Consider the following 16,969-nt stretch of genomic DNA (forward strand, 5'->3'; position numbering starts at 1 on the left):
CCATATCATTTATTTTTTAAAGTATTTCATTCATCATCCCCAATATCATAAAATTAATTCCTTCAGTTTCTCAAAACTTTTAAGAGTAGGAATAAAACTCTGTGGAGCTGGTGAAATGGTTTAGGGAGTAAAAGCACTTGCTGTGTATGCATGAAGATCTCAGTTCAAATCCCCAGGATTTAGATAACATTCTTGCATAGTTAGCATGTCTGTAACCCCAGCTTTGGAAGACAGAGACAGATAGATTCTTGGGAGCTCACTATCCAGAAGCCTAGAAACCTTGAGGGAGTGAGACAGGGATCAAAAGAATATGACACCGAATGTCTCCTTTGAGGCATATGAACCACACAGTCACATTTGCATGTCTAGGCAACAGGAGAGAGAGAGAGAGAGAGAGAGAGAGAGGGAGGGAGGGACAGAAAGAAAACAGAAATGAAAGCCTGAAGGAAAGGGAAGGGAAATTTTCAGTCCCATCAATTAGAAATAATTGCTTTTACTGTTTGGGCTTTTTTGTGGTTTTGTTTGAATAAATTTATAAAAAATAGAATTAATGGTATTGGTATCCTTTGACTAGTCATGGAACACACCAATAATAAATCATAGTGTTCTAATGATTATAGTATTTCTCTTCTAATGATAGCACTGGATGACCATCATAATCATATATATTATTTATGTATATATTATTTATACACAAAATTATGCAATGTGTGTATTATTTTTATTTTGTAAGAAACCCAGGACCAGTTCACAGATTTTAGGATGCCTTTCACGGTGTCATTTTAAAGGGATGCCTTAATTAGTGTACCTGAGCTCTACATTTCACTACAGAATTTCTCAGGCATTTTGTTTTGTAGGCAACTCTGGTGAACATCCCTGAAGTGCAAATACAGAAGACTTAAGACACATTTGCATCAGAAAGCTTCTTATATGTATTACTTAGTTGTAAATTTTACGCTCTGGTCCTTTCCAGTGTTACACATCTTTGGGAAATGGTTGTATCTTGGCGTTTAGTGCATAGATTTTTCCAATTCTCTGTGAACATACCCTGAGGCAGAAAACCAAGCTGCTTTCCTTTGCAGACCTTAGAGCTCTTCCATAATTAAACTCTGAAAGGTACCCACCCTGAAAAAATGAAAGGTTTAATGGCAAAAACCTTCTTTTCTAGCTTGAATAAATAAGATTAAGAGAAGAAACTTAGACATTCCAGTCAAAGCATTTATAAATAGAATCTTGGAATTCTACACCTGTGCATACTAATAAACATTAACAACGTTCATTCAACTTCTTAAAAAGTAGACAGATTTGGGAACTCAGGCTTGAACGTGGTGGTTTTCTCTTTTGTGTTTGGCTGGGTACCCACTGACAGCTTCAATTATCCAGCTGCTATTATGCAAATGTAGCTGAAGCCAGCATCCTGCACCTGGGCTGGCCTCTAGATTTAATATTTCTAATGACCTCTTAAATCCTGTTCTACAGACATGCATGCAAGATCGCTCCACTCAGATTACAGCAGGGCAGGAGAAAAGCTTTTCAGAGGGAGACAAATGGTTTCAAGAAACTCAATAGGACCTAATATATATATATCGTTAAGACCTGTCAGGTGGGAAAAGACACAACAAAAATACAATAAATTAAGATGCTTATAGTATTGACATACTTGGCCTCACGAAATTAAAGTAATGAAATCCAAAAGCTAAGGCAAAGTCCTCAGCTACCCACCCAGCTTTCTCCCTGTGGGAGGTCCTCTGTACTTTTGGCAGCCACCCTCAGGGCAACTATATCAGATCCACTGTGGCTGCCTGTGGTACTTTGAAGTTTTCCCCTGTTTTTTATAAATAACATGTTGAACTCACACTTGATTTTACTACCATCTCTCTATGTCATTCTAATTATGCACAGATCGGTAGCTATCAGAGTCAGTGGTGTTGACTATAACAGTCAATGACAACTGTCTCTCACGGTGAGCTAGGCCTGGGCATCGGGAGTTGATAGATTTATGTAAATTATCTATGTGTAGTGTGTATTACCTGTACATCATATTATCCACACAAATAATGAAAAGGATGACAATCTTTTTTTAATTAACTTTTTTATATTAATTACAGTTTATTTATTTTGTATCCCAGCTGTAGCCCCCTCACTCATTCCCTCCCAATCCCATCCTCCCTCCCTCATCTCCTTCCTGCCCCTCTCTCTAAGTCCACTGATAGGGGAAGTCCTCCTCCCCTTCCATCTGACAGGTCTCATCAAGACTGGTTGAAATGTTCTCCTCTGTGGCCTAGCAAGGGTGCTCCTCCCTCAGGGCGGGGTATGGGAGATCAAAGAGCCAGCCACTGAGTTCATATCAGTGACAGTCCCTGTTCCCCTTACTAGGAAACCTACTTGGATACTGAGCAGCCATAGGCTACATCTGAGCAGGGGTTCTATGTTATATCCATGCATGGTCCTTGGTTGGAGAATCAGTCTCAGAAAAGACCCCTGTACCCAGATATATTTGGTCCTTGTGGAACTCTTGTCCTCTCCAGGTCTTACTAATCTTAATTGTTAAGATGAAGACAGACAGAAAAGACTGCAGACAGCCTGAGACTTTCCTAGATTAGGTGTGAGACGATTAGAGAACAGGAGCCAGCCATTACATGTTTGACACAACAGTGGTATGAAAAAATGAACAAGATGAATACAACTTCCCAGTGACCCACAGAAACCTTTAAAAAGTCAAAATTTCAAACGGAATCTTCTCATGTTTTTAGCATTTCTTTCCTTCTGACCCCTTTTCATAACACCATTAACATATCCAGAAAACTGCCACATTCTTCCATTGGCAGAGAAAGTATTAGACTGTGATAAGGCTTCCCAAAGAAGCCAAATGACCAGGATTTTAAACATCCATCTGAGGACTGAAGGTGGATTCTGCTCTTCACTACTCAAGCCTCAGGAGAAGGGAGTGGAGAAGGCCTGGAGGAGCACCGTGGTGTTTACATCTCTTAAAACGTCTTTCTGGGAACTCTGTCAGTGAATTTTCTTTCAGTCAAAAATGGTTCACATAACCACATGTAGTTACAAAGGATGAAAGAATGGTATTTCCGGCTGGTAAGATCATCCCCTTGGGCCGAATCAGGATGGTGCTTTGGTTTGCTTGTTTTGTGTACACACTGGTTCACATGCACATGTATGAGTGTACATGGGGGGGCCAGAGACCAGTCTCCACCATCTTCCTCAGTCACTCTCCACCTTAACTTATTTTGGCTGGACTGACAAGCCAGCAAGCTCTGAGGATCCTCCTGTCCCCACCCTACCCACGCTAGGGTTGCATGCACCAGCAACCAGGACTGGACTGTTATCACGGGTGCTGGGCATCGAGACCCAATTCCTTAAGGTCATGCCACACACACTCCACCAAGTCAGCCATCTCCCGGCCCTTAGAGACAGGATGTTAAATGGGTCAGTTAGCTGTTTCTCACAGTCTAGCATAATGTTTAAGCACTTTCTTTAGATTTTTAAAAGATATCAATACACAATGTACTATAACTTAGAATAAGTCCAAAAGCATGTATGTGTGTGTGTGTGTATGTGTGTGGGCGGGGGTGGTGGTGGTGCAGGGCCTCATATCAGCCAGCTGGCCTCAAAGTTATCAGGTAGATGAATGTACATCATCAGAAATTCTAATCCTCCTGCCTCTGCCTCTGGAATGCTGGGACTGAAGATGTATGCCAATATGCCCAGGTCAGTTTGAAATATTTTTAAGTTTTTAAAAATTTTTAAATTACATCATTTTTTATGTAGTGCATGGTATTCCAGAATGAAAATTAAAAAATATGTCTTTGAGACATGACTGAGACACTGAAAACTATGATATTCTCAAGCCCATTATTTCACACTGAAAATGTGTTCTTGATGTTTTCTGTGGGTAGCAAGAAGGGCAGTGTCATTGTTACCCACAGCTGCCTGAGGACTTTCCTTACTCTTTTAAAGACTTCTAAAAGAGGTAAACCCAGGACTCATGGCTTTCATGCAGAAAAGAATGTCAGGACGAACCAGTCTGAAGCAGAGCTGGTGTTTTATTAAAGATATTTTAGCACAGGCTTAAGCATGAGGATTCAAGGAGAGAAGACCCTCAGAAAGAGCAGGAGAAGTGGCGGGGAGCACAAGGGTGGCTTCTCTGCAGCTGTCACTTCATTGTCTTTACAACACTAACATACAGAGTTTGATGCAGTTTGAAGCTGTTGTGAAAGGTCTTGAGGGACGTAAGTGAAATCGCAGCATAATTCCCGAGGGACTTCTGACAGGATGAAAATTGATAAGGTGCAATTGAACTAGATGCCCTGACTATAAACAAAGTCAACAATTTCCCTTGAGATTCACAGAAAATGGTAGAGGGGCAAGAAGTGGAGCCCTGGCCCAAGGTCACATACTTTAAACTTTAAGTCACATTTATTGTACCTTAACATGCTATATATGTATACATGCATATATTACCTGTATGCAGGACTGCTGTCTCTGCTTTGGCAATCTTCATAGCTAACATTATTCTTGCTGTCTAGAATGTACATTCTAGACATTTCAAAGAGGTATATAAAGAAATGTATGTATGAATGAATTAATGTCTGAAATATTAAAATGGAATTTTTTTATTTTTGTTAAAATGGAAATTTTAAAATAACAATTTCATTTACTGACAACTAACATCTAATACAGGGGAAAGCTTTTGTGAGCTTCAAAGTACATCTGAAATCTGGTCACTTTTTACTACTCATTCTCTCTTACCATTGTAATCCAAGCCAGCCTCATTTCTTGCCTGGATAACAGACCTAGTCTTCCACATCATTTCCATAGTCCTTCCTTTGCATTCCAACACGGCAACTCCCTAAATGATTTAAATGGAACTCCTTCTTCTCTGTTGAAAACTGTCTCAAAGATTCCAGTCTTTATCAAATAAAGCCTGAAGTGTGTGTAGCAGCCTGAGCCTCACATGGACCCTGCACATAGCTCCTAGGTCTCACATCTACAGACCCTCAGTTATCCACTCCACCAGCTCCTTGAAGCAAACCCCCAAATTTGCCTTGAACACTCTCACACCCAAATCTGCTTGCCTATCTTTCCTCCTTTCCTCTCCTTGCTCTTTCTTTCCTTCCTTTCATCCATTCTTCCTTTTTCCCTTCCCTTCCTTTCTTCCTTCCTCCCTCTTCTTCTCTAACTTCCAGCTTTCTGATTCTAGTAGTCATGACATTATAAAAAATGTGTCAGCACACTTCCCTCACCTCAGCACTCCTGATTACACCACCCTGCTCTCCTTTTTCACTTTGCCCATTTTGTTGATTGCCACCTAGCCTATACTAATTGTCCCCTCTGAGAAGACCCTCCACCAAACAGAAAATAGTCATTGGTGAGACTCTATCTCAACTCAGCAGTCTGCTAACTAGTAAATCTCTGTGTTTAGACATTTCTCTTTCTACCCTAGCTTATCATTAAAAAAATAAATTAATGAATTTAAAAAATGCTTTCAACTCTGGGCCAGATGATTTTATTTCCTTTCTGAAATAAATGTTACTGTTAAAACTGGCAAGTTCCCAGTGAATTCATGACAAGCGTGCTGAGGCCCCAAGAGCAAATCTCTGAGAGATGACAATGAGTTTTCACACAGTGTAAAGAATAGCGGTGACCATTTCCAGAACATGCACATTACGAGCTGAGCATTCTAGTAAGCATTTGTGCCCATGAGAATTAATCCTCCACAGAGAGTGGGGTAGATATTGACTGGGAGAATATAGATTGGAAATGTGGAATGAATGGCACATGGTCCTGCAATCCAGGTCCTTCTCTCCAGCACTGCACTCTGAGAAGAGAGGGAAAAGTTCAAGACACACCTGCTGATTAATCAGTCATAATGTATTCTCTAGAAATAAATGATTTTGATTTTGTGGACACTGATAAAATTTGCATGAAAAATTCTTTTAACTGCTACAATGATTTAATTTTTATTATTTTCATGGTGATTTATTCCTTTAATTATCTCCCAATTTCTGAATATACATTTTAAAATAATATTTGTATGAATTCTTTGAGAATTTCATATTTGCATCCAATGTATTTTGATCATATTTTACTCGTTCTCCCTAATTCCTCCTAGACCAACCTCTCTCCCAACTTTATGTGTCCTATTCTCGGCTGTTGTAACACACAGAGTCCAATTTCTGTTACTCATATACTCAGTGGTGTTGGGGTCATCCACCAGAACCCGGTCAACATACCAGGGGCCACCCCTTTGAAAATTGGCTCTGTGAGTCTGAGGCCTGCCAGGACAACCAAGGCTACACAGAGAAACCCTATCTTGAAAAACAAACAAACAATGAAAAAAAAATGATAGAAGGGATGATTTGGCTTACAATTCCATGTAACTGACCATCACTAAGCAAAGTCAGAGAAGAATCAAAAGCAGAGACAGTGGCCCATCTGCTGGCTCATGCACAGGCTCATACTTAGCTAGCTTTCCCTTACAGTAAGCACTAACTGCTGGGAATTGGTGCTTCCCACAGTAGGGTCTTCTCCATCATTTAACAGTCAAGGCAATCCCCACAGATGTACCCACAGGCCAATCTGGCCTGGGCAATGCCTCAAATGGATTCTTGTCAGTTGACTCGAGGCTGCATTATTTGACAAGGCTAACTAGAACACCGTATATGATTAAGGATCACCTTTTCATTGTGCCTAGAAGAACATAAAGGTATACTGATGTGATTTGGGGAATTTTCCACAAAATAATAACATGAATGACTATAGTCAGATTGATTCCTCAGAAAAGAAGCTTTAAGCTCCTTCATTTTAAATCTTAATATCTTTATTCATGCTAATGTGCATGTTTTTCAGGTGATTCTAAAATTTTATCTACATATTTTTGGTAATTGTCTTAATGAAAACGTTCCTCCTGCTTCTGTTCTCTGCTTGTACTATTTGCTTCACTGTGAAGAAGAAATGTGTGTCTCCCTTCTGTTATGTCTAGCATTCTGTGTATGTAGCTTCAGGGACTTCGGTTTTATGGTCCTCTTTTCTCTATTATTTATTCCCTTATATTTCTTGTTCTAAGTTAAATTTGTTTACTATTCATTCCCTTAAACCATTTGTAGACTAATTTCAAATGCAAGTTAAACTATAACTTTAAAATGCCAGAAAAAAAAATTGGCAAAATGTTTATAAACACACAATTCCAAGGTTTTTTTAATTGTCTTTTTTACTATCAGCATCCTTTAAGCTAGTTTTTCTTATAATAATATAGGGAATTAATTATTACTTCTCCATGCATGCTCAGTTAGTGAGATTCAAACCTATATCTTCCCATATGCAAAACGTATACTGGGGCATGATTTAACGAGGCTGAAAAAGAGCAGAATTACTATAGAAAGGGCTTAATGTTGACATTAGGGAAGTAATGGCCGTCTTTAGAGAAAAATGAAAGTTAAGAAGAAAAAAACAACTAATAATAATCTTAAAGAAAAAGTGGATTATTCCAGGGATGTTGTGTCATAGAAAGTTACCAGAGAAAACATTCTGGTAGAGAACAAGACTGAGTGACACTGACATGCTGACACTAAGCATATGTCCTACTTAGGGTTACTACTGATGTAATGAAAGACTGTGACCAAAGCAGCTTGAGGAAGAAAGGGTTTGTTTCATCTTACCCTTCTAAGTCACAGTCCATCACTGAGGGAAGTCAAGACAGCAACTCAAACAGAACAGGAACCCGGAAGCAGGAGCTGATGCAGAAGCCGTGGAGGGGTGCTGCTTATTACTGGCTAGCGTCCTGTGCCTTTGTAGGCCCTCTTGCTTATAGAACCCAGGACCACCAGCCCAGGAGTGCCACCCGACAATGGACTGGGACCTCCCCATCAATCACTAATTAAGAAAGTGCCCTACAGCTGGATCTTATGGAGGCGTTTTCTCAGTGGAGGCTCGCTTCCCTCTAATGACTATCCCTTGCGTCAAGCTGATCTAGACCTGCCCATCCCAACTGACTCCTTGTAAACTTGACCTATAAACACATCACTGTTAAGCCACAACCTTTCCTTTTAGGGTCAGTCCCCAAGAGCACAAATAATATGAACATTACAGTATAAAAGATTCCCAGTCTTAAAGGTCCCACAGTCTAGACAAAATTAAGCATTTTAAAATTCAAGCTATTAAAAACTCCAAGGTCTCTTTCAAAACCTAAAATAACTTTAAAAAATAAGTTTCTCAACTGTGGGTACTACGAAATAAAAAATGAATTATATATTTTCATTCTTCAAGAGAGAGATGTAGTGGAAGTTTTGGTTTCTGTAAAACTCAGTTATGTTACATAAACAGGTTTTTGTTTTAATCCCAAAGGTGGGATAGGTGGGATATGGGACTGCCTTGGTTTATCCACAGCTGATAACAGCCTCTTGCCTCTAGGAGAAGAGTGTGGTCTTTGCCAGCTGGAGTTACTGGAAAACTGAACACTATGAGAGAGTATAAATACCAGAGCCCATAGACAGGAAGGGGCTTTGAGGAGATGGATTGAGGAGGAAGAAGGCTGAGTGTTCATCTTGCTGCTTTTGTCATTTGCTGGACTGCTAGATATCCTGATAACTGAGATTGGTATTTTCCCAAAGAAATCCACCGCCAGACCCAACTGGAACCAAGTCTAAAGAGGTCTATGTCCCCTTTCCCTTCTAACCTTCTTTCTCTCCTATCTAGCACTGGGTGATTTGAAGGGAGGTAGAGCCTTAAGGAACCCCAAATAAAGTAGAGGTTAAAAAACAGCTCCTACAGGTGCTGCCCATATGTGGCTATGCATAATGGGGAACTTGGTTTCTAATGCCAAAGAGGAAACAGAAGGTTTTGAAGGTTTTTAAGGATAGTGTTTCAGAATGGTAACAAAATGGCAGTGGCTGCTGCTCAGTTTTTCTTCCAGTTTGCCCACACTCTGCTCACTTCTAAAGAGTATTTTCTGGTTTCTGCTTCGTCTTATTTGGAAGGATGCTTGAACAATTAAAAAAGTTGCAAGTGGATATGGTGAGATCTGAGAAACCAAAAGCACATTAAGATGGGAAAACCAGAAGTGTCACTCAATTTTCTCTTTTTGATAAGCCTTGCAGAGTTAGCTGTGCAACATAAGAGGGTTTTCGGGTAGAGATGGAAGCACTTGGGAAGAAAACAGTGCCACTGGTAAAGGAAGAAAAAAGTGTTCCCACTCTTGCTGCCTTGCCCTGCTCCACACACTTTTGCTGCCAGGTCCCAGCAGCAACTACGTGAGGCAAGGGGCTGGGAAGAGCAGAAGACTGTAAAAGGCAAAGAAGTTAATCTTGAGCTAAGCGCACTGCCAGAGGAGTTGTCTGGGGTTACAAATTCACCAGCAGTTTTCCCAATAATTGTGCAGCACATGCCTGCTAATGATGGTGGTGGTCATGAATATGGTGAGATAACATGGCATCCAATAGAAATGTTAGATTTCAAATGGTTTAAAGAGTCTATTGATTCCTACAGAATGCATTCCCCATTCCTTAAACAATATTAAGTAAATGGGACACCCAAAATACAATGATTAGCCAAGTTTGGAAGGGATTGGTGTCAGATGTGTTGGAAGCTGGTCAGCGTTACAGTGGTTATCACGGTGGAGGGATGAACCCATGAAAATAAAACAATGAAATATAGCAAGGGGAACAAATGTTGTTAAAGATCAATTGTTTGTTGAAGGCATTATGCTGACCTACAAGAACACATCCAATCTGATTATCTCATTTTAGAAAAATGTCCCTTGGCAGCACTAAGAGATTAGAATATGGTTGATGAGCCTGGGAAAAGATCTACCTCATTTACTAAGATAATAGAAGGCTCTCAAGAAGCCTTCACAAACTTCTCAGAGAGACCGGCTTCAGCTGGAAACACAGCTGTATCAAATCTTGATGCCAGACAGGTGTATATAGAGACTTTGGCATTTAAGAATGCAAGTACTGAACGGAGCTAAACAGAGAATTCTCGAAAGAGGAACATCAAATGGCAGAGAAACACTTAAAGAAATGCTCAACCTCATTAGCCATTAGGGAAATGCAAATCAAAACAACCCTGAGATTTCACCTTATACCCATCAGAATGGCCAAGATGAAAAACTCAAGTGACAACACATGCTGGAGATGTTGTGGAGAAAAAGGAACACTCCTCCATTGCTGGTGGGAATGTAAACTGGTACAACCACCTTGGAAGTCAATCTGGCGCTTTCTCACACAATTAGGAGTAGTGCTACCTTAAGACCCAGCTATACCACTCCTAGGTATATACCCAAAATTTGCTCAAGTACACAACAAGGACATTTGTTCAACCATGTTTATAGCAGCTTTATTTGTAATAGCCAGAACTTGGAAACAACCCAGATGTCCATCAACAGAGGAATGGATACAGAAATTGTGGTATTTTTACACAATAGAATACTACTCAGCAATCAAAAGGGAGGAAATCATGAAATTTGCAGGCAAATGGTGGGATCTAGAAAAGATCATTCTGAGTGAAGTATCCCAGAAGGAGAAAGACAAACCTGGTATATACTAGCTTATATAGACCTACAAGATATGATAAACATAATGAAATCTACACACCTAAAGAAGATAATCAAGTAAGTGGACATGGGTGAAGATGATCAGTCCTCATTTAGAAAGACAAATGGGATGTGCATTGAATGTATGACAGGAGTCTACCACAAAAGGCATCTGAAAGACTCTACCTAGCAGTGTTTCAAAGCAGACACTAAGACTCATAACCAAACCATGGCAGAGTGCAGGGAATCATATGAAAGAAGGGGAGTTAGTATGATATGGAAAGGATAGGAGCTCTACAAGGACCAAATATATCCAGGCACAGGGTCTTTTCTGAGACTGACACTCAACCAAGGACCATCTATGGATATAACATAGAACTTCTGCTCGGATGTGGCCTGTGGTAGCTCAGTGACCAAGTAGTTTTCCAAAGTAAGGAGAACAAGGACTATTTCTAACAGGATCTCAAGGGCAGGCTCTTTGACCTCCCCCCCCCCAGGGGAGGAGCAGTCCTGTTAGGCCACAGAGGAGGACTTTGCAGCCAGCCTTGAAGATACCTGATAGAACAGGGTCAAATGAAAGGGGAGGAGGTCCTCCCCTATCAGTGGACTTGGAAAGGGGCAGGGAGGAGACCAGGGAGGGAGTTGGGGAGGGGGAGGGAATGAGGGAGCGGGATACAGCTGGGACACAGAGTTAACAAATTGTAACTAAAAATAAAAAATAAAAAAAAAAGAATGCAAGTACTGAATGTAAGAGAATAATTAGCCTATTAAAGGCACAAGCAACACAAATAGAGGCATGGCTAAGAGATACAACTGAAACTGACTCTCAGGAGTATCAAGCCAATATCATAGGACAAGCCATAGCTAGAGGTCTCAGATATCAAAATAACTCACGCTTTAATTGTAATGAATTTGACCACGTACAAAGAAATTGTAAGTTTAAAAGCTTCAGAGCTCAAAATGGCGGGTGTGTTAACTCTGAGGAATATGATATATTCACTCGTCATCTGGAACAAGGAGTTTCTAACCACAATTGAATGTCCAGGTTTCGCAGAGTTTGTAGATGCTCTGGTAAAGGTGTCATTTGACTAGGGACTGCAGGTCCAAGAGGGACATACAAGGTAACCTATTACCATTGGAAAACAAACTGAGGCCTTGCAATTTTCCATCTGTCGGTCAGCCAAGAGGTAACGAGCAGGCAGGAAAATAAAACTAAGTACTGCTGATCTCATGAATGCTACTGAAGGCAGTGGGCTTTGGATCTGGACACAGATAAACCTCTTACCCTATCCCCAAGAGTTGATGTTACAAAATAACCACTGGTGTTTATGACCCGTTTCATTCAGAGACAGTAGGGATGATCTTGGGAAGAAATGGACTAACTTCTCAAAGATATATTGTGCATCCAGGTAGGGGATTGCTAGGAAGAAATTAAAATCATGGCATATATGTAGAAAAACATGCAAATTAATTCAGAGAATAGAATTGCACAGCTTTTACTATTTCCCCACTATCAAGGGCAAAGCCTCTCCAGTAGAAACAAGAGGGGCATTTCAGAGTAGTGGAAAACATGTGTTCTGGCAAAGAGCGGTTAATGATCAGAGACCCAAATTAATATTACAAATGAATGGTGTTGAAATAGAAGGCTTGGTAGATACAGGAGCTGATGTCCGTATCCTTCCCAAAAGTCTTAGAATCCAGAATGGCCACTTTAGAAGGTTTATACACAGTTTATAGGAATTGGTAAATTATCTCAAATAAGACAAAATGTACAATAGATGGGACCAGAAGGGCAAAAAAGGAAGCTGAGACCCTATATTGTTGAAATACTCACAAATTTATGAGGAAGAGATCTTTTACAACAATGAGGTACTCAAATTAATATTCTTACAATCCCGGAGACAGCCAATGATGAAATTAGGGGTGAAATGATAGATGCTCCTGGGGAAGATATTGATATGCGTAATGAAGAAAAATCTCAAGCTGCACCCATTGTCCAAACACAGGACATCACAAAGACTGAGTCTTAAAATTTATAATAGGAGCCACTGCTGAGATACCAACAGCCTTTCCACTGAAATGGATATAAAACAGACCTGTGTGGCAAGAGCAATGGCCCATAACAAAGAAAAACTTGCAGGCACTTGAACAACTGGTATAAGAGCAGCTGGAGGAGAGTCACATATAGAAGAGTCTACCAGCCCATGGAATTCTCCTGTATTTGTTATAAAAAAGAAATCAGGAAAATGGAGGACGATAATGTATTTAAGAAAAGGAAATAGAACAATTCAACCAATGGGTCTTTTATAAACTGGAATTCCTTTACCTTCCTTGTTACCTAGATCATGGACTATCATAATAATTGATAATAATTAAAAGATTGCTTTTTCACAATACCCTTGCATGAGCAGAACAGGGAAAGGTTTGCTTTCTCAGTACCTACTCTGAAAAACAGTGTCCAATAAAGAGATAACACTGGAGAGTGTTGCCACAGGGAACATTCAATAGTCCAACTTTATGTCAATATTTTGTGTGACAACCACTAAAAATAATTCATAGGCAATTCCCTCAATCTATCATTTATCATTACATGGAAGATATTTTATTGTCTGATTCTGATGAGGATACTTTAGAGAAAATGGTTAAGGAAACAGATAGAATTCTGTCATGCTGGGGTTTAAAAATTGCTCCAGAAAAAAAAAAATACAAAAAGAAGATTCAATTAGCTATTTGGGTTATAACATGAATCAACAAAAATTTGAATACAAAAGGTACAGATCAATAGAGATCAGCTGCAAACCCTTAATGATCTTCAAAAATTAATGAAACAAAATTTTCTGGCTGAGGCTTACAATTGGATTAAGTACTTAAGAGTTAAGTAATTGGTTTCAACCATTACAAGGAGATTCAGATTTAAACAGTCCAATATGTTTAACAACTGAAGCAGAAAAGGAATTAACTCTGGTAGATCATGGATTGCAAAATGCATATGTGGATCAAACTGATTCTAAACTTGATTGTATTTTGGTTATTTAGCCTTCAATTCATTCTCCTACTGTGCTCATTATGCAAAGAAAAGAAAATATTATGGAATGGATTTTTTTTTACCATATAGGCAAAGTAAAAAAAATTAAAGATGTACATAGAAAAGGTTTCTGAATTAATTATAAAAGGTAGAATACGACTGTCGATTTTCAGGAACTGACCCAGCTAAAATTATAGTGCCTCATACTAATGCTGAGATTATATCATTGGGGTTAATCAATGAAGATTGGAAAGAGCTTGTAACTACTTGGGAGAAGTTAATAACAAATATCCTAAAAGCAAACATTTACAGTTTATAAAAAGAACTCTTTAGAGTCTTCTCTGTATTGAAAAGGGAACACCAATTCCTGATGCACCTACACTCTATACTGATGCAAACAAAATGGGAACGCAGGTTATAAGTCAGACAAATAAGCAAAGTGATCAAAATCTTATATACATCAGTTCAAAAATCAGAATTGTATGCAATCCTTACATTATTTTCCTGAATTTCCTACTAAAATTACCGACTCTCAGTATGAAGGACAAGTTTGTTTTACATACAGAAACTGCTAAATTTATTCCTAATAACTTCGAAGTAACTTTGTTATTCATGCAATTGCAACAAGCCATCAAAAGTAGAAACTATCCATTATATTACTCATATTCAGTTTCATACAGGTTTGCTGTGTCCACTGGCACAAGGAAATGAGGAAATTGATCAATTATTAATAGGAAATGTGTGAGAAGCCTCAAATTTTCCATGAAAAAAACATGTTAACAGTAAAGGTTTAAAAAAAATTCTCTACCACTTGGCAACAAGCCAAAGAACTAATTTTTTTTTAAATGTCTTACATGTTCGCTGTATAATCAAATTCCATTACCTGCTATGGGTAACCCTAGGGATACCAAAAGAAATGAAATCTGGCAGATATATATGTTTCATTTTTCAGAATTTGAAAAACACAGGTGTGTATACAACACCATTGATACATACGCATGCTTTCAATGGGCAACTGCTTGAAGTTATAAAAAGGCTGATTGTATAATTACACTTATTAGAAATAATGGCAATTATGGGAATGCCTACACAAATGAAGACTGATAATATACCCTCATATATATCCAGTTAGATGAAGCCATTCTTTGCCTATTATAAAATAAAGCACATTCCTGGCATTCCACACAATCCTACAGGACAAGGAGCTGTAGAAAAAGCTAACTGTACTTTAGTAAAAGATGTTTATTAAACAAAAAGGAAGAGTAAAGACTCCAAGGACAGGCTAAATAATGCTTTGTTAACTCTTTTTTTTATTTTTAATGTTAGTGAAAAAGGAAGAGCAGCAGCTTTTTATAACACTTGGTTATAAAAAGAAATGAAGAACTAGGTCAACCAATATGCTATAAGGATGTGTTGACATTAGAATGGAAACCTGCAATAGTTTTGATATGGGGATGTGTTATACTTATGTATCTAAAATGAATGAAAAAAAAATATGGTTATATAAAAAAGCATATAAAGATTAGATTTGACCAGGAAAGACCTCCTATTATCTGAGACATGAATGTCTTTGCATGGCAACTTAATCTTATTGGCTAACTGGTCCTCATAACATGCCATCCTTTCCTATAGCATGGATAGATTTATATTACACTCCAAATGGACTTATAACGTTGATAGATGCCTTTCACCTGCTCAAACATAGAACATAAAAAAAAAAAAAGATTCTGGTTTAGGCACCTTGCATATTCCAGATAGATAGATAGAAAGATAATAGGCAGAAATGCACATACATATTACTTTTAAAGTTTGTTTATTTCAGAGCAAAAGACCAGATAACAATGAAGACAAAGAAAGTATCCCAGATGATTCAGCCTCACAAACTGCCTCAGTTACTGTTTCCTCAAGAACTTGCATCCAGGTCAGCTTCAAAAGGGCTATCCAGGATGTTCAGTCCCATAGAGAAGGGGCAGAAAAAGACACAGCTAGCTCTTCCAGTGCTCAGCCAATATCCTCACCTTCTTTCTTTTATTTTTCTTATATCCCCAAAGCAGCATTTATTTATTCTTTATGTCCAAACATTTGTTTTAGCACTCTGGCATTTCATAGCCAACCATCATGACTGACAAAGTTTGACACACATGATGTTGTCAGGGTACACAAGAACAATAGCCAAAGATTTACAAAAATAAGTCCATGATTCTTAATCACAAAAAAAAGTTACATATATCAAAACTTCTGATGCATTGCACTGAAAAGGAATGCATTGCACACATTCTAATTTAAAAAGGCTGCTGAAAGCCCCCGTTAAGACAGTTTATAAAGCTGACGGTGAAGGAACAAGTTGTCGCTGTGTCAAGTTCCATTAGCTGAAAGAAGGGGCGAGAGGGTTGAATTCTTTTCTGCATGCACAGGATGTACTGCTTAACAAAACACTATCAGCTTGTTTTCAATAGCAGCCATAGCTTGTGCTGACTAATTCTTCTTTTATACTCCTCAGTCCTGTCACCTGGATCTGCTATAGATCAACAGACATAATAAATTCCTCATTCAGAACACACGACACTGCACACCTTACAAGGAAGTGCCTCAGAGCTACCGTACGTCCAGCCATGCCCATGAAGGTTTATCTGAAACTGCTTCCCAAAGGGCAAGGAGGGCAGATCTGAAGAGCTGTGCTGTCAACACAGATGGGGTTAGCACTACATGTAGTGGCTGTGACAAGGAAGAATCAGTGGTGACTGGTGGTGGCGGGTAAGGGAAGGGTCAGGGACCTGCAGGGTCTTCAGATGCCTTCTCCTGCTTCTTTATCTTGCTGGTCCCTCTCCAGAGGGTGAGGTTGTCTCACAGCATGATGAGAGTGAAGTCCTTATAGGAATCCTCATTTAATGGGTCCTCCTCAAAGGTTTGTTTGGCTAAGAGGCAGGCCTACTCTGGTGCATTCTGAATCTCCTAGCAGAACACAGAAAAACTGAGGGTGAGGCCAAGCTGGATGGGGTGTGTTGGTTGCATATGCTCTTTGCTGATTTCAAAGGTGTCCTTATAGGTGGCTTCAGATGCTTCAACCACACTATTTTCTTCTCCCCAGAAGCCACTCTGCCCGGCATCAGTAGTAACCACCCTTTATTTTCAGGTAGAACACTGCTCTCATACTGAAAATCACTGCAGTTCTTAATGAGAAACTTGTTAGGCAGAGACAAGACATCATTGCAAACTGTCTCCAGCTCCTTCTCAATCTTCTCCGGGTAAGCTTTTATTTTCTCCAAATTCTTTTCATTTCCATCTGCCATGGTTTTCTGCTCAATGCTACTAATGACAGTCCAAGAAGATCGCCTGGCACCATTAATTTTCTATCTTTCTTAGAGAGAGGTTCATTCAGCTCTGTCACCACCTTCATG

General features: G+C 39.2%; 1 protein-coding gene and 1 pseudogene across 2 annotated transcripts in view; both read right to left on the reverse strand.

The window, feature by feature from the left end:
* The window catches only part of Cfap299 (cilia and flagella associated protein 299), a 555,552-nt gene that overhangs the window by 373,184 nt on the left and 165,399 nt on the right, over positions 1-16,969 (reverse strand). The gene's annotated exons all lie outside the window — the stretch shown is intronic.
* The window catches only part of LOC129667063 (14-3-3 protein eta-like), an 8,866-nt pseudogene continuing 8,234 nt past the window's right edge, over positions 16,338-16,969 (reverse strand).

The sequence above is a fragment of the Psammomys obesus genome, unplaced genomic scaffold (assembly GCF_907164565.1).
Source record: "Psammomys obesus unplaced genomic scaffold, mPsaObe1.curated_primary_1811, whole genome shotgun sequence".
NCBI lineage: Eukaryota > Metazoa > Chordata > Mammalia > Rodentia > Muridae > Psammomys > Psammomys obesus.